The sequence below is a fragment of the Notamacropus eugenii genome, chromosome 2 (genome assembly GCF_028372415.1).
Source record: "Notamacropus eugenii isolate mMacEug1 chromosome 2, mMacEug1.pri_v2, whole genome shotgun sequence".
NCBI classification, from domain to species: domain Eukaryota; kingdom Metazoa; phylum Chordata; class Mammalia; order Diprotodontia; family Macropodidae; genus Notamacropus; species Notamacropus eugenii.
Genome location: NC_092873.1, coordinates 216,119,666 through 216,142,933, shown reverse-complemented (window position 1 = coordinate 216,142,933; position 23,268 = coordinate 216,119,666). Strand labels below are relative to the sequence as shown.

At 37.7% G+C, this 23,268-nt stretch overlaps 1 protein-coding gene and 1 long non-coding RNA gene across 3 annotated transcripts in view; both read right to left on the bottom strand.

The window, feature by feature from the left end:
- LOC140526796 (uncharacterized) lies at positions 1 to 21,294 on the bottom strand. Its single transcript, XR_011974530.1, has 3 exons — positions 21,074 to 21,294; positions 17,833 to 17,901; positions 1 to 14 (listed from the first exon to the last, which is right to left on the bottom strand). It is a non-coding gene; the product is annotated as an uncharacterized lncRNA (long non-coding RNA).
- Positions 1 to 23,268, bottom strand: part of AKAP7 (A-kinase anchoring protein 7) — a 150,091-nt gene that overhangs the window by 4,734 nt on the left and 122,089 nt on the right. The window lies entirely within an intron of this gene.

The following is a 23,268-nucleotide window of genomic DNA, read 5'->3' as shown; positions in this document are numbered from 1 at the left end:
CTTCATGTTCAGCACTAACAGAAAAATTGTGCCATGGAAAAATCACAACACAATCAAGAAATGCCCATGGAGAGGTGACATGGTCAGGCAGAACATCATGGTGTTACAGAAAAAGTATTGGCCACTGAAGAAAGAAAAAGGTTTTGAGCCCTAGCTCTCTAACTTAGAGCTATATGACCTTGGGTTTAAACTTTCGCTGGTCCTCAGTTTTCTCATCTGTAAAAAGAAGAATACTTGCCCTATGTACTTCACAGGGTCATTTCAAGGATTAACTGACTTAGATAATAATTGGTATCCCCCAAGTCAGAATGCAGTTCAAAGCTTTAATAACTGAATGTCAGGGCACTGTATTGTGAAAGTGCTTTGCAAAATTTAAACCATTTTACAAGTGCAGATTATTAATATATGTTTCTGTTTAGAGGAAGTAACAGGTTTCATATTTATGAAATTACGAAGTCCACAAGGTCAGGGAGCATTTCTATGCCACTTGTACTCTCAATTATAGTGGGTGTTTATAAATGCTATTGGAGGAGATGTCCAACGACTTTCAGTATTCTAAATTCTGTCTTTCAAATTCAGGTCTCCCTGATTCTGGGTCCATTGATCTATCCACTGCCTCTGCCAAATAATCCAAATAATGTGAAGGTTAGAACTATTGTCCCTCCCTTATTCTGAACTAAAGCAATCTAAAATGACCTTAATCTGCACCAGTGGAGGGAGTTTCCATATCAGGAATTCCCTACACGACACAAATCATGGGTTTTTACTCAAAAAAGGTGGGGGAAAGTTGACAGTTCTTTTGACTGCCCTACTGCAATTGTTTCATACTGAGCTTAAAGTCTATGAGAAATTTCAGAGCTTTTTCAGGACTGTTCTCTAGCCCTACCAACCTACTTTGGATTCATGAAGGTGGCTTTCTGGATTCGACTGCAGGGCTCTCCCTTCATCACTATTAAATATCATTATATTAGACTCAGTTCAACACCCTAGACAGGCAAGGGGACAGAGCTCTGAGCCTGGAGACAGGAAGACTCAAGTACAAATCTGGCCTCAGACAGCTGTGTAATTTATTTACACAAGTCATTTAAACCTGCCTGTCTCAGATTCCTCATCTGTAAAATAGAGGATAATAACATCTAATGGTTGTTGTGAGGATAAAATTAAGGTAATATTTGTGAAGCGTTCTGCATATTTATAAAGTGCTAATCTTAAAGAGTTACATGTTAGGTAATAATAGTAAATAGTATTGGTGGTGGTGGTAGTAAGTTAATGGTGGTGGCAATGTTAGTGGTAGTAGTAGTAGTAGTGATGATAATAATAATAGCAGTGGTAGTAGGATTGATGGTAGTAAAGTGGTGATGGTAGAAGTGGTAGTGGGGATGGTAGTAGTCATAGCAGTAGCAGCAGTAGTAGTGATGGTGGTAGTGGTGGTAGTAGTAGTAGTAGTGATGGTAGCTGTAGTAGTGGTAGTGATGGTGGTGTGGTGGTAGTGGTAGTAGTAGTAGTAGAAGCATCCTGTCAATTTCACCCAGTATGATAACTGTCCCTGCCAGGTTTGTGTCATTTGCAAATTTGATTAATATGCCATCTATACTTTCATTCAAGTCAATAATGCCAAAAAAAATGCTACAAAGAATTAAGTCCCTGAGACACTCCACTAGAAATGTCCATACATGTTGACATACAGCTATTAATGGCCATTCTTTGAGTCTGGACATTCAATCTCTTCCAAACTCACACAAATGTATTATTACTGTCTAGGTCATATCTCTCCATCACGTCCACAAACATAGCAGGAGGGATTTTGTCAAAAGCTTTGTTGATGTTAGAATAAAACCACATATGCAGCACTTCCTTTGTCTAATGCCCTAGCAGATCAGTCATTATATTAACATTAGCAAAACTATCTGCTTAGCTAACCTGTGGTAAACAACATCATAAAAATGATTAAAGATTACAGGGAAACAATTCCCATTGCCCCTAGGATAAAATGCAAACTCTACTATTTGCTATTTAAAGCCCTTCACAATCTGGCTCCTGCCAGGCTTTCGAGGATAATTACACGTTTCTCCAGCTAACACACTCTGTGCTCCAGGGACATTGGCCAACTTGATCTTCCCCATAAATGACATTACATTTTCTTTGACTGTGTCCACACTCTTCTCTAGGCTTAAAAGTTCTCTTGGAATCTCTAATTCCCCTCCATGTGCATGCCAGCTCTTTATGGAGGCCTTTCCAGATTCTTCCATTCATACATACCCCTTCCCATTTTGCACTGGGGATACAAAGAAGGACAAAAACATAGTCTCTGCCCCTGAAGGAGTTTACCTTCTGGTGATAAAGACACACATGTACATACAAAATCATACACACAAGATACAGACAGAGGGGATGGAAGGTGCATCGACCTTCATCTAAACCAGCATATATGTCATTCAGAGATACTGCTTAGCATGGCAGCCAAGGTTCTTTTCTTTCTGAGAAATTCAAAAGACGGTTTCCCAAAATTTGATTTAAATTCTGACCATAGAGAAATAATGACTTAGGGATGTTCAAATGGTACACTTCTGACAAAAAATATGCTATGTAGCCAAATGGGTTATGGCTACAAAAGAATTAATATCTTTGATGGAACAGAACATTAAAAATGCAGAGACTACTCATCAGTCTGTTACACAATGGATGGAGAGCTTACGTCCCCACTGCAAAAAAAAATACTATTTAAAGGTAAAAAAGCTTCAAGAAGGCAAGAGTGCTTGGTCATAAATGGTCAGTCAAGGGGAAAGGTGGTCAGAGGAGACAGACAATTTAAAAAGATTGCCCTTGACAGATACTTCTAAGTTCACATGGGCATGAGGGCACCAATGAAAATTAATGGAGAAAACAGAGCATAATCTACAAAAGACAGGATCTTGTTGAGCTCACAGATTTGTTGCATTAGCACCCAGAAGCACAGCTGCGAGAAGTATTGAAGAATGTCTATTTTCCTCCTATGTGATTTAAGACTTTCATTTCACTTTCAAAAAGGAAAAGGGGGGTGGGGAGATGGCCCAGACCAAACATAAACATTTTAAAATACACTTTGGTGGTGGTGGGGAGCTTTTCCTGTTTACTGAAAGTCTTTAACTGAGCCGCCAAGACAAGACAAATCTGCTGCGAGCAAATCTCTAATAACACAGTTTACCACTCACTATATATTTAATACATATTATAAACATAAACATAAAGTCACAGTTGCCAAGTCAGGGACTTATCCTTTATGGGCACCAGGGTGGCAGAGTGGACAGAATGGAATATCCGGAATCAGGATCTGTCTCAGACACTAGTTGTATGACCAGAAATAAGTTGCTGACTCTTGATCATCTCCACATAATCTAGCATCTAGAAAACTGGCCCTAAACTTCTGTTACATACATATTTTCCTTATTAAGTTTTTAAAATCAAATGTATATTTTTCCTCTTTGCAGCATTAAAATTATACAAAAAATCAAAACATATGAAGCAGTTCTCTTATAATCATTCTGCCCCTCCCACCCAGTTCTAAGGGGGATGATCCTTGCTCCTCCTGCAATCTAAATCCTAAAAGTATTGTGTTTATTACAATACAAGAGATAGAGTATGTGTTCACTTTCCTTCCAGGTAAATTGAACAGCTTTCCTTCTCCTAAACTCTTGTGAGGAGAGAGACAGAGGGAAGAAGAAAGAGAGCAGTATTACAGCAGACATCTTAACCTAGGTTCCCATGAACTTGTTTTTTAAAATACTTTGATAACTACATTTTGATATAATTGTAATTATTTTAAAGAATTATTGATTTGACATGATTTTGATATAATTATTGATTATAATTTAACATAATTCCCTTGTAATCATTTTTTTTATTTTATTCAATTTTCCAATTATTCAATTTTATTCAATTAAAACCAGAATTCTCAGAAAGGATCCACAGGCTTCAAAGAGTACTGAAGAGGTCTATGACACAAGAAAGTTTTAAAGTTTTTATCTTAAAGAGTTACCTGGGGACAGATTAAATGACTTACTTGAGGAATTACATGACTTACTCAGGGTGATAGCTGATAAATACCTAAGGCAGGATTTGAACTGAGGGCTCAACTACTTTCACCATAGATGGTGAAAAGCAATAACTAGTTACGTATGAAAGCCTGATTCAAAATAATTAAGGAAGGGATGTCAACTCCTTCCCATCCATCCCTTATATTCAAAGGTAAGTAGCATAGTTATAAGAATCTAAGGTAACCCTAAAATTTTAATGAGTTGGGGTTTGGTGTAAAAAGCTTAATTGAACACAGTCCAATTCTATTTTTCCCTATAAAATGATTCTACATAAATTATATGATAAGAACTGAGCAGCAGTGAATAATTACATGGTTAGTTCTGGTGTATTTTAGTGAATAATTAAAAGATACCTTTTTTTTTTTTTTTTTTTTACAATTTCTAGGAAATCTATAAATCTAATTACAAAGGAAATATGGGAACAGTATGTAGCAGATTGATATTAGGAGCATCTAGTTGAGCACTGAACACAGTAGATTAAAGTTTGTTGGCTGAACAAATTACTACAAATTCTGATTTTCTGTAATGTTCATTTAAATAGAGCCTACATTTGATTATAAGTCCCATGCAAATTCTTTAAGGATGAGGGGTTGTAACATTTTTTGTGTCATGGATTCCTATGGTAGTCTGGTGAAGCTGATGGAATCATTCTCAGAATGTTTGTTGCCTATATTCATAATAGAAGGAAATACTAAATTTCTGTTAAAGATTGAAGCAAATAACAAACGTAAATTTATTTTTGTCTCATCCAAGTCCACAGAGTCCCTGGAATCTATCAACATAATCCTAGACCCCCTTGCTACAGATAAATCTTCCAATAGGCAACAGCAAATATACTATTACTTGGCTCTAGATGCACTGATTCAAAACACAGATCATCTCATAATTACTACTAATTTAGAAGTATTAAAGGAATGCACATCTTTCATAAACATTAGAACTGTTTTTAATTTTTCAGAAGGGAGTAACCTAGTATTACACCCTAAATTACCCCATTCCTGACAGTATGAATTAAGAAATTTAAAAATAAAGCCCAGCTTCAATATCTTAAGTCTTTAATTTTAGTAGTAAGCTTAGGTATTTTGATTGTTACAAAAATTATGCTATCGCAAGAATAATTACTATAACACTAGGTTAAAGTATCTCTGTTACTTGACTTCTTGAATCATTGCAACCTTTTCCCAACCAGCAAAAGCCATTATAACAGGGGTTATTTTTGCAAGTAAAGGGTATTTTTGGATTCTTTATATTTATTTTCACATGTAACAGTTTCTGTGACATATACTAAATCCCAAGGACACTCATTGTCGGTCTGAGTAGCACATTCTCACTGTTCCTTGCTACCACAGACTTTTTAAATTTTGTTTTGGGTTTTTTGTTTTTGTTTTTTTTTGCAGATCTGGTTCAGACTGTTCCCTTTATCCAAACCTCCAGGCTGGCTGAAAGCTCATATGCAGGTATACTTGATTGCATACAGATTGGAGAAAATAAAATGGTGTCAAGACCTGATTCTTTGACTGTACTCTTCTCTGACATCAATCGCTCCAGTTTATTTGTTCAACCCAAAGTGTTCTTGGATCTCTGCCACACCATTGGACTAACCCTACCCCTAAGGTTTCTTTGTTCCTTAAAAACTAATGTTTTCACTTCTACTTTTCATTTATTTTTATATTACTGGCAACTTTAAAACAACTGGTTAATATGTCACTTTAGCAGCTTAAACACTTTCCATATTTTTTCTCATCTGAGCCTCAAAACCATGTGCAGTAGTTTATCATCCCCAGTCTGCATATGAGACAACTGTGACCTTGGGCTAAGTCACTTAACCCTGCTTGCCTCAGTTTCCTCTTCTGTAAAATGACCTGAAGAGTGGCAAACCACTCCAGTATCTTGGCCAAGAAAACACCAAGTAGGGTCCCAAAGAGTCAGATATAACTAAAATGATTACGCAGCAACCTCACAAAGTTGCTGAGAATGGAATGCTTTTTGTAACTTTAAAGCACTGTGTAAGTATTAGCTATCATTACTGAGGGAAGCAACACGCAGGAAACCTAATAGACTTAACCTGAAGGAAACAGCCCCTAACCCTTTACACCATAGGGAGGACATCAATAGTAACAAAGATAATAGAAAAAGCCACTAAAAAATGCAGTTGCACAGCTTTAGGCAACAGTGCAATGGATTCTCTTTATTATCCTTTATCTTTGTACCCTATGTCCCTATCACACCTTCAAAGGGGAATCTGAAGTATATATGATAGAATGAAAAACTGAGGAGCTGGGAGATTCTACATAGTTAAGGTCTTTGAGCCCAGGAGAGTCTCTAGGCATTTAAAACACTTTTATCTTTCCGGAGATAGTTTTTAGCACCTAAACAATTTTAATTGCGTCTTGTTTCTGTCTCTTGTCTTTCCTGAAGCATAAAAGCCTTAAGGAGCTGCAGCATCGGCGTTGTGAGTTTTTTACATAATTTAGAGTAATAACCTTCTCTTGGATCCTGACTATTCTAGCCTTATTCATATTTCCTTTCTTTGAATTTCTATTGTGCCCGTAGTCTATATGACCCAACTTAAACGCTGTGCCATACACATTTTTGTTTTATCTTCCATATTGGAGTGTGAGTTCCTAAAGGCAGGGGCTATATCCTAGTGTTGTCATTGTTCAGTCATTTTAGGTGCATCCTAATCTTCCCAATTCCATTCGGGGTTTTCTTGGTAAAGATACTGGAGTAGTTTGCCATTTCCTTCTTCAGATCATTTCTACACATGAGGAGACTGAGGCAAATAGGATTAAGTGACTTGCCCAGGGTCACACAGCTAGTAAGTGTCTGAGGTAGGATTTAAAATCAGGTTTTCCTGACTCCAACATTCTATGTACAATACCCCAGAATTCTTCTCAATCCCCTAAAGCATCCAATATGATGCTAAGCACATTGTAGGTTCTCAGTAAGTATGTACTATAGATTGTTTAAACACACTTAACACCTGAGTTGTGTATTCATTGCTGAAAAATATGAACAAAGAGGCCTACTATGTCATCTTATGACAAACATGTGTTTGGACTTAATCATATTTATTTCTTTTGTAATGCTGTGAATTACAAGTATTTTCTTTATTCCAAGAGCTGTGCAATGAAAACTTCTATTCTAACCTAGGTTTATTTGCTTCTCCCTGTTTAGCACAACATCGCATTTCCCATTTCTGCGTCTTTGTAAGGCTGTTTTCCAAGCCTGAAATGTTCTGTCTTAATCATATTTGTTCCCTTTACAAAGCTGTGATATACAAGTATTTTCATCATACTAAAAGGTGCCCAATGAAAAAACAGCTGACTTGTTTTCTCCCTCTTTAGCACATAACATTCTGTTTTCACCTCTGTAACATGGAATTCCTAGCTAACTCCCTTCTAGGTTCAGCTCAAACATTTCTTCAAATATTAGGTCTTTCCTGAATCCTATTACCAATTGTTAAAGTTCTTTTATTGCACACAAACTATATTTACTTATCTGTTTATATACTTTTTCTTCCCAGCAGAAGTAAGCTCTGTGAGAGATTGGACTGTCTTGTTTTTATCTTTTTATTAACCTTGTGGTTAGGAGACAGTGAGTGCTTAAAAGATGCTTGTTAAATTCAACTTAATAAAAATAAGTCAGGCAGATGAATATTTGGCCAATATATTTAAGTCAAGTAACATTCTTTTACCTTTCATGTGGCACCAGGAAATTTTAATAGGCTATTTGGTTGAGTTCAGATGAATTCCCCTGTGGTTATAGAAAATATTTTTGGAACCTTTGCTAGAGACCCTGGGTTTCGTGATCTTGAAGCTCTGGGGAGCTACTGTAGACTCTAAGCTATAGGGGAGACTGTCCACCAGTGATGCAAAGAGACACAGATGTGGCATCTGTGATTGGCAGTGAAGCTGAATAGCTGAAGACTTCCCTGGCTCACCACTCCACTTACTGACAAAATTATTTTTCCATAGAAATTTAAATAACTGGCAAAGTGCCTCTTTTCCCCTCCCTTTCCTTATCAAAGGACAGAGATGTTTAAATTTTTAGTTTTCTTTTTTTCAAAGCTCTTCACTTGACATTTCCAATGGTACTTGAAAAGCTAATTTACTAAGTATTATTAAAATATTAATTACTTCTGAGCTGTGTTATGCCTTTAATTGTATACACAGAGTATAACTTAGATGATGCCAGTGACTAGCTTGAATACAGATGAATTTAAATAGGTCAGGTGACTAACTAACCCCTGTCTCAGAATAGACTTCTATTCTGACCTGAGGGCTACAGGCTGTGATGGTTCTTACTAATAGACTAAAACCACTACTTTACTGTTTATTGCAGACAAGCTGGATAATTATAAACGTGGGCACCTTAGGCAATCTCTGTCTTCTGATGAGAAAGAGAGGACGAGGGAGGTGACAGCAGTGACCAAAGGCAATGTTACATCTTGGGCCAGGCCAGCAGAGAGAGACAAGTATGGTCTGGGAGTATCAAATCTATCTCTTTTCTGTTGGGAAGGCATAAGAAGAGTGACTGGCCAAGCAACCATCTTTGTTCCACAGCTATACTCATTGGTTACAATATCAAAACATAACTTGAGGTAAAATGTAAACATCAGGAGTATAAAAAGAGACATATGAATGGCTGAAAAGACCCCTTGACCAAACCAACTTTTAATACCTGTCAGATGCATTCTAGAATCTTCAGAGTTGTATCTTAAAGACCACCTGGCTTCCCATCTGTCACAGCTCATCTACGAGAGGGAGGGCTGTACAAAGGATGGGCCTAAATTTTGACATTAATCTGAATCTCTCACAATTATTGTAGTGCTTAGAAATGCCTGATGATACGAACTGAAGTATCTTTAACAGAGGGGCATACTCAGATAGAGGTTTTGTCCTTGAGTCAGTTAAGTCTTGAGTTAAAATCTGACACTTTTAACTGTGTGACCCTGGTCAACTTTTAACTTCTGTTTGCCTCAGTATTCTCAATTGTATAATGGGGATGATAACAGCATCCACCTCACAGGATAATTGTGAGGCTCACATGCTATATTTGTAATGTACTTAGTGCACATAATACTTAGCACTTAATTAAACACTTAATACATGCCCACTTCCTTATTTAAAATACCTTTCCCCTAGAGATAACCTTTATTCACATCCTGTCTCACCACTAATTCAGAGAGAAGAAAGCTAAAAATGTAAACTATACAGTTCTAGATTCCTCGTGTCTCTATAATAAACTGCTTCTAAACTGACCTTGAACAAGCTAATAGTCACCGGGAGCAGCACTTACTAACTATTTTCCACTGACAATTCAAGATCCAGACCTCTAAATACCTTATCTGTCAAATGTTTTACTCCTATAGTTGTTGCTTAGCCATCTTCATGACCCCATTTGGAGTTTTCTTGGCAGAGATATTGGAATAATTTGCCATTTCCTTCTCCAGCTCATTTTACAGATAAGGAAACCGAGGCAAACAGGGTTAAATGACTTGCCCAGGGTCACCCAGCTAGTAAGTATCTTGAGGCTGAATTTGAACTAAGAAAGATGAGTCTTCCTAACTGCAGGCCAGGCATTTTATCCACTGTACCACCTAGCTGCCCTTTTTTTCCTGTAAGAGACGCCTAAATTTTGAGTTAACATCCGTGGTGACTGCATTTGTACAGTGCTTTTTTTGTTAGGTTTCTGTCTGATGTCTCCTTGGGCTGCTCTCAAATTAAGGATGAATAGTTGGTGAGTGGACCACTAGGATCTATGGTGAATATCAATCTCCAAGATCTAAATTCATAAGGAGGCCTGATTCAGGAACAGGCAAGGCAGGGAAATTGCCTCCAAGAAATGCTTCCAATAATACTGAGAACAGCATCTTGCAAATAATTATGATAGGAACATAGGTGTATCTCCCATAGTGGATTATTGGTGAATGCCGAAATTCTACCTTTGGAGCTTCCGTTGTGCATTGTGAAAAATACTAATTTCCCCCAAAGGGCAGTACTTTAAGTCACTACCCGTTGAAATTTTTTTATTTATTAGTTTATCAAATGTTGACCTACAAGACAAGTAGTTGAGAGAAATTGTGGTAGGGAAAAGGAAACAGACCCAGGTCAAGAGAGGCCAGGCCAGGATAAAGGGTTCTTCAGAGAGGCAATCTTAAACATCTTTGATAGATTTAAAAAAAAAAAAGAAAAAAAGTTAAAAGACCATTAAATGTGGAGGGCCTGAAGGAGTCTCTAGGCACCCAAGAAGCCTGTTTCTTCAAACAGCTTTTAGTACCTGGACACTTTCAGTTGTTTCCTTTTCTGTCTCTCATCTTTCCCGAAGCAGTTATCTATCTCCTGCAATAGACTGTGAGCCCCAGCAGGGTAAAAAGGATTCTTATTCATCTTCTTATTCCATACAGTGTCCCGTAAAAAAATTTTTTTTGGTTTGGATCTATGGTTTTATTGGCACAAGGGAGGATAGTTAATAATTGCTGCAACTTACAATATAGTAATAAGAGTATCGCCAGGAGTACTGAGATGTCAAGTGGCTAATTCATTGTATGGTCATTAAACGTAAAATGGGGAACCTAAACTCAAGTCTTCCTGCCTCGGGACACCAACTCTCTAATGACACTGTTTCTCAAATAGTCCTTTACTACAACTCTTTCCTAGGGGTAAGCTTCATTTCTATCCAGCCCAGTCACCTATTAAATGGGAAGGATGGGGTTTGCAGGCATAAAAGAGGAAGTCAGGGTGTTCTCATTTCCTTACTAGACTATGGCTAATAAAAAGAACTACTCATATCCATCTTAAGTATAGGTCAGGACCTAAAACCATGAGTTGGGATGACATAAGCACAGGCAGAGTCAGAACCATCTGCCTGATGTGACTTAAGTGAGAGGTACCCTGAAGGCCATCCCACACATCCATAACTCCACTATGACTGAACTATTTCACTGATGTCTAAATACACTATTTGGAATCCCCCACTGGTTAAAAAGAAGAATAAAAATCTTCTCTCTTTATTTTACTCATAACGCTTTACACCAGTCATCTTCTACCCTATGATGCTGCTCTAAACTGGACCACTGGACACCATGTTCCATAAGGGGAACAAAAATTTGAAATATATTCAATTAATCTTATAAAATAAGAAAACAAACTTCTTATAAAAGGAAATGGTAGGGAGCTTCTTGGTGTATATTGGCAAACATTAGCATTTTCTCTAATTACAGGCATATCTTTACTCTTCACCTCTTTAATTCACCATAGATATAGGTTAGGAGAGGGTCAGTCTATTCTCAAAGATTGACATTCAATCCCATTATATGCTTTTCACAGAGATGTGGACACACCATCATGCAAGATTCAGGTAACTACTGCAAGATGCAGCATCAGTCTCCATACAAATCACCAGCTTTTCTAGCACTTTGCTTACTAACATAGGGGTCAGAGGCTGAGATTGCCCCTGGCAACACCGTAGCAAGGCTGATGATAAAACCCCCACCTCTGGCTCCTAGCTACCCTCCCTCAACCCCATTTACTCCTAGCTCTAATACAGGAGTGGTGAAAGAAAAAAATACACTTCCAAGCTTTCATAATATTACTATATCCTGTTTGATCTAAAAGGCAAACACAAAGTAGTATATGTGGATATTTGACTATATCCTTAATAACAGTAATAGCTAATATTCATATAGCACCTACTATGTGCTAAGCACTTTACAACTATTATCTCATTTGATCCTCACAAAAACCCTGGTGCTATTCTGATCCCTATTTTTTAGATGAGGAAACTGAAGTGGATAGAAGTCAAGTGATTTATTTGCCTAGAATTATATAGGTACTAGGTATCTGAGGTGGCATGTGAACTCAGGTTTTGAATTAATTTGATCCTCACAACACAGCCACTGGAGGTGGGTGCTATAATCCCCATTTTATAGATGAAGTCTCTGGGCAAATTTTCAATGACTTCTCTAGGGTCAAATAGCTACTGTCTGAGGCCAGATTTGAACTCAGGCATTCCTAACTCTGGGTCCAGTGCTATATCTCATGGACTAATTAGGTGCCCCCAGGAAATAAGAAAAAAACCAAATTCTCTCCTTCCTACCTTTATTTAAATCTATGATCTTAAGCAAGACTTTCAGAAGAAATGAGTTTTCCAGGGATTATACAGTCTTTTTATATTTGTGAGAATTTATATAGAGAGAAAATGATCAAAGAAGGAAAAGGGGAGGGAACAAGAGAAGAAAGGGGAGAGAAGAGAGAAAGGCATACAGATGGGTATAATGGGAAAAAGAGTCCATGTAAAGTCATTTTGTTTCTTGAAGTCTCAGTTGACATGAACTCTAAAGGTCCCATTTGTCTCTGAGAGCTATATTTAATTTTTAACAAAATGATATATGTATTTCCCAAGAATTATTTTAAAGGTATTTTCCATATTATTTCACTAGGAAGCATCTTATTTTCTTTACAGAATGCAGGTCATTGTTTTCACCCTAAATGTCCAAGCCTCATAGGTAACTGCATTAAAATTCACCTGATGAGATACCTCCACCATCATCATCATCATCATCATCATCATTGCCAGCACTAACAACTGTGCTAAACTCTTTACAATCACGGTCTCATTTGATCTTCACAATAACCCTAGGAGGTACGTGCTACTATGATCCCCATTTTGCAGATGAGGAACCAAAGCAAAGAGAAACTAAGTGGGTCATACTTGCCTGGGGTCACAGTGCTATCAAGTATCTGAGGTAGAATAGGAACCCCGTCTTCCTGACTCCATGCCCAAAGTTCTATCCATGCCACTGCCTAGTTGCCTACATCAATCACACTAATTAGTAACAAAATTCTTATTTATAAACCCTATCTCCCAGGATATATAGAGAGATTAAGGAAATAAAACCAATTCAGTCACACTGTTCTTTCATAAAGTATTTTAGTAATGGCAAAAAGGGTTTTTTGTATTACTAATAAACAAAATAAGGAAATTTAAAATATTTGTCTTTATCTCATCCTTTTTAGTTTCTACTTTTGTATACATTTTATAATGAACAAATTAGTAAAGCAGTAGTATTTATAACTTGTGTGTGTGTGTTTAAGAAGTGGGATCATTGAGTCCATTGATCAAGGACCCCACCTAACTTACAGTGACAAGATGATACTCTCAGATAACTATATCAAGTGAGATCACATCTGATTGAATCAAATTAATTAAAGACACCCCAATTATGTGAAAAGGCTTTGATCAATTTAGAAGTCTTTGATGAGTCAGTGGATTGGCTCAGGGACTTGATCATAGGACCTGTAAAACCAATGATTTAGGAACTGGGGATTCAGGTCTGAGGTCCAGCATCTGGTAGTAGAGAAGAGAAAGATCTGTCTCTAATAAGGAATTGCTTAGAGGTAATCCTTTAGACTTTGCCTCTTTTTCTCTCTCATCATCCATCTTGGACAGAGAAAAACCTTTAAAACTTCAAAATGTCTGGAGATTTTGGGGCTACTCATCTTCTCGGTGACACCCTAACACCATCCCTGGGATAGCAGTGACTGGTGGCAGAGTTTGCATCAGGAGGCAAGAACAGATTCAATTCAATGAAAAAAGGCTGACGTACATTTCCAAACGGAGGCCAGCACAAACAAACAAACAAATAACACAGCACCTTAGGGGAACGTAATGGGGACTCCAGCAAAGGACTTCAGGAACTGAATTTACCTCTTTGCCCTGTGTACTTTCTAAGCTTGAACCCACTTTTCCCTGAACTCTTTATGTGAGAAAATGTGTCAAAACTCTTAGGGGAAACATTTGTACCAACTGTATAAATTGTCATATTAGTAAATATACTTTTTAAAAAGCTAATTAAATCTGGATTACTCATTGATAATCAACCAACAATCATGAAGAGCTATAACATTAGGAAAGACATCCCTTCTTCTTACCATTCCTTTACCACCCCAATCCCTCAGGACCAGACTCTAGATCTCTGAGGAGGAAAACATAACTCCATCCTGGACACCTGGGTCATTTGTTTGAATGGATGTATCACATAATCAGAGCATATGTTACATATATGTGCTTTCAAATTTTTACTGGTAGGAGTTTACATAAAATATATTTAGAGACCACTAGTGTAGGGACCAAAAGTTCCCGCTGTGTTTATCCTTTTGTTAACTACAAGAAAAATCATTTTTAGATAGCAAAACTCTGCCTCCAGGAAAGTGTTCCTATATTCAAGATGCCTTTAAAAACATTCTTCAATACTTACTTCTGTAAAATTTATTTCTTTTATACATAAAAAAAGCTTTTGTATTTCTGAGGTCTCATCAACATGGGTTCTTCCTTTAAAGATACACAAAACAGCCCACCAATGACTTTTCATCCTGAGTGGCTCTTAGTATATTCTGTAAATCCATGACATTGGGGTCTGCCTAATACATTAGGGACTTTCTCCTAGTTCCTTGGACACTGTGTAGAAATTAATGAAGCACATGGGTTATCTTTTGCCCCACAATGGCATACCTCCTTTTCTGGTCATAAATCTCTCTGTTGACAAGTCATTTTTCCTGGGGAATTCTTAGCTGACATCTACTATGTATCTCTTCATTACTTTTTGAGTGACATACATAAATTTTAATTCCTCAAAGACTATGGACTTGTAGACATGCAGTTTCATTTTAAGAATAGTTTTGTTAAAGCATGTTTCTTTTTGTTACAAAGATATAACAACTCTGTTCAATAATCCTTTGGATAGGAGTATTAAGTGTAGCCTACGTAGCTGCCTTTCTGGGCTGCTTCCTCAAATTTGTGAGTTGGGTTTCCCAGAGGGAAGCTATTACTCTGGAGTAGTCCTAGAAGTAACATAGATGTTTCCATTGCTACTATGCCATCTCATAAAGTCCCTTTAACAGTAACACCAGTAGACAAAATTAGCTCATAGCAAAGTCACTTACTAAAGTGACACAGTAAGTACAAGAACTACAAAATATTCCCCTCCCGTAAATGTAGGGCAAACTCTCCTACAAAAATGCAGTATCTTCAGGAAAAGTAGATGTAAACTTGGTGGGCAATGATAGCGAGGCACATATCAAGGGAATACATGGGGCCACAGCAACTCTCAGCTCTGGAAACAGGAGGATCCTTTCTCATGGAATCCTCAGAAAGTTCCCTTTTAGACTCAATGTCTCTGCTAAGCACGTCACTTAGCCTAGTTCCCAAGGTCAACTTCACTCCTCAGAACATTCATCATTTGTCAGGGCTAGCCCTCTCTTGAGTCTACAGCCAGTTACCTTCTCTGATGACAAAGGTCACACTGCCTGAAGTTGCTTCTGGTTTGAGTGAGTGACTGTATCTGTGTCTCTGCTCTCTCAACTGTGCCTCCAACTTTTATGAACATCCTCAACTGCCGGATGTGGTGTCATTGGTAGTATGAGTAACACTATTCCAAGAGGCCATGGCAGATGGGGGCAGGAAGAGGACAGAGAAATCCCTTGCATCCCCCAAGAGCATTCCCTCTCAGGACTCAGGTCCCTTCTTTACTACTCATTCTTGCTATAACTGCCTGCAAAGTTAGTAATTTAGCTTTTTAAGGTCCATCAGGGATATGCTTTATCTCAAAGTCAACCAATGATGTTGGGCTTTCTTAGTCAAAAAGAGAGGTGTTCATATATTGTAATGAGATGATAACTGGGGAGTTAACACTTGATTAACACATTTACAACTTATTTATGATATATCTTTTCACTATATCAACTTGAAGTGGGGAAGAATTTCTCCCTCCCTTATACATAAAAGTTGCAGTTTTTGGCAACCTCAAATTCTTCCATCAAACAAAGGTCTACTTTTTAAACAATAATATTCTTCCAATGAAGCTGTAAATTTACCTGCAAGTCACAGAATACCACAGACTTAGGAAAAAGGTTTTAGTTCACCCAGTGAATGAATAAGACACACATAATTTCCAACCAAAAAACTGTATAGCCAAAGTTGCTATTATCACAACAACGTGTGACTGGAAAATGAAGGAAGCTACCCATGGAATGAGACAGACAATAACTGATGGAAAGGAAGCTCAAAGGCTCCAAGGGTTTCCACATCATGTCAAGAGAACCAGAGGGCTATCCTTAGTATGTCCGCTAAACCCCTGAGGAGGAAAACATAAACAACGGTCTCATTCTGAGACAGCATGGGTGGGATCTGCACTCTTGGAGAGAGTACCTCCACCAGTGAGATTAAAGAAGTAATAATGTGTATTCTAGTTACATGTTTTTGTGTCTTTCCCTCTTATTAGACTAAGAAGGAAGGTAGGAAGTGCCTCTAATACGAACTTAATCTCTTTCGGTGGAAAGGGAATGAGGGAGGGATTTTCACTAAATGGGTCATTTAATGCCAGAAAAATAAAACAAAACTTGGTCTGAGTTCCCACCCTGGTCTACAAGGATTATATCCAAAGAAGCATGCACCCAGAGTTCCCCAGAAACTTCCAGAGACTCTAAGGGCATGGTAGAGTAATGGCTTGGGTCTTTGGGGAGATTTCCTGGCTGGGTCTGGCCATGTGGTAGCCCAACACTGAAAGGACCTGGCATTTTAATATAAAATGGTAAACCCCAAGTGATTCTTAGATTCTCTCCCTGCCCCAAAATAGAGGCTGGGAAGGGATAGGGTATAGAAATGTCTAAAAATGGGAGATTATTGAGACCCTAACCCTGAGTTCTCCTGAACACCAATCATCATTTGTATTCAGTATGCATAATAAGGAAAAATGTCCCATCAAACAAAAGGTCAACATAGCCTAATGTTTGTAAATGTGCAATTACAACCAAAGTTCCCAGACAAAAAAGGGCTATCATCCTGAGATTGTTGACTCATCCCATGAAATGAATGAATTCAACCACAGAGAAGACGCTTATATATAAGCATATCTACTATAAAGTACTAATGTATTCCTAATTCATTAAAATACATAAATGCAATAATATCTTGCATTCAGAGTAAGTGAGAGATATTCAATTAAAATATTTAAGGTAAAAGGGATTTTGTTCACAACAGAGGCCAGTCTGTAGCAAGAAAAGAGCACATAGAATGTTTGCTCTCTATTCAAGGAGGGTTTTTTTTTTTATCCTCTGGTTTGCTCTATGAGAAGAACTAAGTAGTAATTAAGCCTATAACAGTAAAATTTCCATCAAATGGAACGCAAATATAGGCACCCTCGATTAACTGGAGTTTTGTTGTTTTGTTTTTTTTTGCCACCCTTACTTCTAAAGGTAAGAGGTAAATGAAAAAAAGCTCACACCAAGAATTTATTCAAAACTACAACTTACCCTATAGTACAGATTTTTCTGAATTTCTTACGTTTTACATACAGTACTACACACATGAATCTTTGATGTTCAAAATGATGACCCTGACATACATTACAATATTATTAATTGTCACAAGAGATTCCAAATTACATTTTACATACTAGACTTACTACAGAAGTGGAAGGATTTTCAAAACACAAACAGAACTTCTAATTAAGTGAATTAACTAGAAAATCAAGTTAATCCCAACACTCTATTCTGGTTCACTTTACCTTCACCTTCTTTAATTATCTGTTCCTAAAGATTTGAAGATCATCCGTTCTGAATTTCTCTTTTAAATCTGGCTGCTTTAATTGATAAATACAGGCAGCAGTAATATGCAAATACATTTAAATTGCTTCTATCAACCGCACCAAGAGGCAAAAGATCAAAAGAAAAAGTGAGGAAAGTTATTGGGCTCTTACCACTTTGCCACGGGGCTCTATTGCTCCTGTATCCCTGCAGTACTGCTGAGTTCGGGCTTCTCAACTCACCTGCATTTTGAGAATGATATCCACAAATTCAAACATTCCCCTGCAATGCTTCCATCAATTATCCACAATTCTAGTTCCTCTACACTCACTCCCAGGGCCACTCCCTTACTGAAGTCAAAAATGAATAAGAACAATGTGTATTACTTAGTACATGTTCCTTGTCTGTAGTAGACAGTTAAAAATGTTTACTGGATGGATACATGAATGAAACAGTGAATTATGGCTGGATGATGTGACACACGATATCTTTCTGTGATATTCAATGTCCTTGTAGCTCCTAAACTTTAATTAGCCATTTTTCCTTTGAAATCAAATCAACTTGCAAGATTGAGCTAATATATATGCTGTATATGGCATTATGTTGAAAGAATTTCAAACAGTGTCTTCTAGGCACTGGATAAGTATTTCTCGAATGAATGCATAGAATTCTCTGATGAGTTTTTTAAAAGCATTCTTAGTATGCATTGCATGCACAGCATGGGGCTCATCTCTCCACCTGAGCCCTTATCATAAACACCCTTAGCCCTCCTTGCAGCAAACAAAAGGCAAGAAAAGTTTAAAGATAACTAGGAGAAACATATACGATAGGGGAGGGGATAAGTCCCCAAAATAAAAAGAGAAAATCAAACAAGGAAAGGAGAAACACAGCTGAAGAGTTAGGAGAACAAGACTTCAGAAAGAGTGTGAATGAGAGAAAAGGGGAAACCACAACAATGATTGCTCCTGACCCTGATTTGCTCTGGTTGGATGAGATCTCCTCCTTCAGATACCTTCACTTTCTTTTTTCAGAAATGAAATTATGACTCGACATGCAGCATGCACTACTTCCTGACATCCATTTGTGAATGAGGACATGCCTCACACAGTACTAGAGACATGGCTCTCAGGAACGGTATAAAGGAATCCACAGAAGTAGAGGGAGGGATAAAAATGGTTAAGAAACCACTTTGCTTTGAAACCTGACTTTTCAAAAAAATGGATTAAACTTGCATTTTTGGAAGGGGTCAGAAAGAAGGGGAAGCACAAGCGAAGGAGCATGTGTATTTGCAGGGAGGACTAAGGGAGGAATGCTTCTGCACTCCCAATTTTTCAAGGCAAAGTTGTTTCAGGTGGTGATTTTCACCAAAATCTGAGTTGATAAGAATAAACTGAAAATGTTCAGGAAGCACAAGCCATTTTGGGAAATGTTTAAAAATACAAATTGCCTATTTTACAAATGAGACATCAAAGCTGGTTGTTGTGAAGTGATAATATGTAAGGTTGTATGAAGTTCTGAAAACAGGGCTATCACAAACCATACACTGTCATTTTTGTAAATAATATTCACAACACTGCCTCTTAATTCCAATCAATGCTCAAAGTTTTTACTGTCCATGATGTATTCAAAATATGTTGTGTGGTTGACCTTCAAGCCTTATATAAACTGGTTTATTTTGCAAATGAATAAATGAAAGGTAAGTTTAATTTTTTTTAACATGAGCCTGGCCAGTTTCCTAAGGAATAAACAGCAGGAAATATAAACCAGATGCAGAAATCTTGATTCTGTGGATCAGATACTGCAAAATTCTGGAGACCTGAGTGAAACTGAATTTAGCAATAATGTGACAAAAATTTGGCTGGATATTTCAAAAGGCAGATTAGAAACATGTTACTAGAAAACTAGACTGAAGTAAATACTCCAGTGAAGAGCCAATTTATGGCAAATATTGCATCCAGTAAATTAATTAAAACACCCTAAGTCCAGCTAATTTGGTAAAACATGACTTAAATACACACCACCAACAATGAATAAAGAATTCCAGTGCATTTGTCATCATTTCTACTTATATCTGCTGCGCATGCCAATAACAGATGTGGAATATGTTTGGCATTCATTTAAAAATGTTCAGTTAAAGGCTTTTTGCCAGCAGAAACGCAGCCCAACTATTTCACCGCTTGTTCAAAATAACCTGCCTGATTACATATCTGAATTACTTACCATAAAGAACAATGCAGAAGACCGCTCATAATATCTACCTATACAAAATATACTTCCTTTCAAATCCAGCTTTAACTCACTATATGTTATCACTGAACCTGCCCTGAAAATATGCTAGTTCTAGATAAGAGAATACAGCCCATTTCCTATGATACATAGTACGATCATTTTCAGTGTTTTAAGAAAATTCAAACCAAATTGTGATTATTAACATCTCTAGCTCTAAAAGTAAAGGTAAGCTGTCAAAAACTGATGGGGGAGGGGAGAACCCAGAAATAAGTTATTTTAATATCCCCTCTCAAACATGATCTTACAGATGACTGTTAACTGCACACCCACCAGTTCTTTTCAGTACTACACACACACACACACACACACACACACACACACACACACACACACACACACACACACACACACACACCCATACCCATAGTTGATGATTCTGTTTTTTCTCCATGCACTGAGAACTCGCTTACCAGACAACAGCATCAAATAGTCCAACACTCATCAAACATACAAGTCACACTTACTGATTTTTTCCTCATCTCTCGAGAAAGGAAAGCAGCAGAGCTGACCCATGGCACCTAGTGCTTTCTTTCCTTCTCCTTCTCTTCACTGTGTACACCCCAAACAGAAACTGCAGGTGATTCTAAACAGGCTGCGAGCAGACTGCTTATTCCACTGAGAGAGAGAGAGAGAGACAGAGGGAGACAGAGAGACAAGACAGAGAGAGAGAGCAGAGAGAGAGAGGGAGGGCAGAGAGGGAGACAGAGAGACAAGACAGAGAGAGAGAGAGACAGAGAGAGAGAGAGAGAGAGAGAGAGAGAGCAGAGAGAGCAGAGAGAGCGAGCAGAGAGAGAGAGAGAGAGCAGAGAGGGAGAGAGACAGAGAGACAAGACAGAGAGAGAGAGAGGGAGAGAGTGCGCAGGAGAGAGAAAAGAGAAGGAAACAAAAAAGCTCCACCTACCTCCTTGCCCTCCAGTTTCTTATGACTGCTTTAGGTCTGACAGTTACTGAAAAAAGTAGCCATATGCTCTACTAACTCTCCCATGACTGTAGGTTAAATCAATGCCATATACCTGCTGTGCAGATTTCTACATGTGCCTTTAAGAAAAACTCCGGAACAAATCAAAAAAGGCTCACCCCCTCCCCATCCCTATCCACTCCCACACAAACACTGCAATTACATACCGAATGAAAATGCAAACTGCAACCAAAAAAAAAATCTTTCTGAGCACTATTTTAAAAAGGAAAAGCTTGCTTCTCTCCGTAGGAGACAGAGGAGTGGGCAGGGATCTCCATGTGTGTTGAAAAATGAGGGTACAACTCCTATGATGAAGTTCTGTTTATGCTTTAGAATGCGTGCAAGCAAGACTCAAAGAATGCCAAGGGGGAGGAAAAAAGAAGGAAAATCTGACCTGTGATCTACAGCATGGTTTCTGCTACAACAACAAAAATGTGTTAAATGTTCGCCGCCTGAAATCCTCAGGACAATACAGCTATTCCAGTGGTGAGACACTCAGCCGGAAATCATAGAACTAGAAAATATGCTACAGATCATCTGATCCAACTCTCATTTTTAGCAAAAATGAGGCTCCGAGAAATGAAATGACTGCTGTAAGTCACAAAATTAGATGTAACCAGAAGCCAGATCTCCTGATTCCCAGTTCTGCTGTTCTAATCCCGCCACACCCTCAGTGCTGCGGATCTTATGGTCATAACACAAGTATCTCAATTACCTGGATAAACCTCAAATTTACAGGCATAGCTGCCACAAGGAAAGAAAAGGACATGGACATCATTTTAGATAAAATCGCTAGAGGTTGAGTAAATTCAGAGACTGAACCAAACTCAGCTGAATTCATGTAACCAGCTTGTTTTTAATTAGCAGATGCCTCACTGGACTTAATGTTGTAACCATCATCTTGATGTGGATAAGGAATAATATTGACCCCTGTTTCTCTACTGGATAAGATAATTCTGAATAGAAAGGTCTGAAGAAGCAAAGATTCTCAGTCTTTGTTCTCTACCAGATTTCTCAGTCCTTCTCTCCTTCCTCTCCCCCAACATTAGCAAGAAATGATAAGGACAATTTGTTCCTGTGGTACATAATGGCAAAATGTCCTTTTCAGTACTCATCAAGAAAAAGGGTGAAATGTGGTAGAAGAAAGCAACTTGGGAATTTCACAAATTAAATGTTACACATTTCTTAAAAATCCCACTTGTGGTTGACAGCCACTAAGCATTTTTTTAAAGAAATAGAACATCATTTGTTTCAAAGTGACAGACAATTTTAAAATATTGATATGTATCTAAAGTCAAGATGGGGAAGTACTGCCATATAGTATTTGAATATGCATCAATCAGGTAATGCCACATATTTTTTTGAATCATAAGAAACTCTATGCTATTATGAGTTTTCAGAATTAGAATGACACAGATGGGCTGTGTTCCACCAAGTAAAGATTTGTATCTGCTCCAATCCAGACAGATTAGGCTAGGAATTCAAGTAAGTATTTTACATCTTTTACATAGTCTCATAAATTCACTTTCAATTTTACTTCAACATCAGTGAATCAAATACCACCATACTGACATAAATTCACAAAGGATGTGTGATTTCACCAGTGTACCTGGTGAATTCACTTCTGATTTGGGAACTCCCTTCATCAATTCAGGCAGTCACCAGTCCATAACCTAGTTTAAATAAATCCTAGAGAGTTTTCCCTAGGCATTGAGAATTGAGAGGTCAAGTGGTTTTCCCAGGGTCCTATAAGCAGTAGTGACAGAGACGTCATCTGAACCATGGACTTCCTGACTCCCAAGTCCAACACATAATTCTCTAAACCAATGGTGTCAATTTCAAAAGGAAACAGATCCCTGTGGGCCTCACGATGACTTAGAAAGCCACAACTATTTTGTATTATATTTTTATTTATTAAACACTTCCTAATTATATGTTAATCCAGTTCAGGCCACACTCCGGAGTTCTGCTGGCTATGAATTTGAAACACTTCACTATACCCACTTGATGTACAGTGACATCGTAGTTGAATTAGCCTGATTACATATGAGACAAGAACATTTAAATTTTGTCAATTTTTAGGGCTAGATCTTCTAAATAAAACAATCATAGGGCACTAGAAAATTCAGTTGGAAGAGATCCATTTTAGAGCTTAACAGCTTATCAGACTCTCAGTTGTAAATGGTAATTACAAATTGCTTTTTTATTCCTTTCTTTCTAAATCACCAGCACAAATCAGTGAAACATTTTACATTTACAAATGTAAAAACTCACATAGATCTGTGATTTCATCAGTGTGAATGCAGATCACAACTCATCCAAACCTGCCATTTAGTGCAATGACTCTTGTTCATGTTTTCTC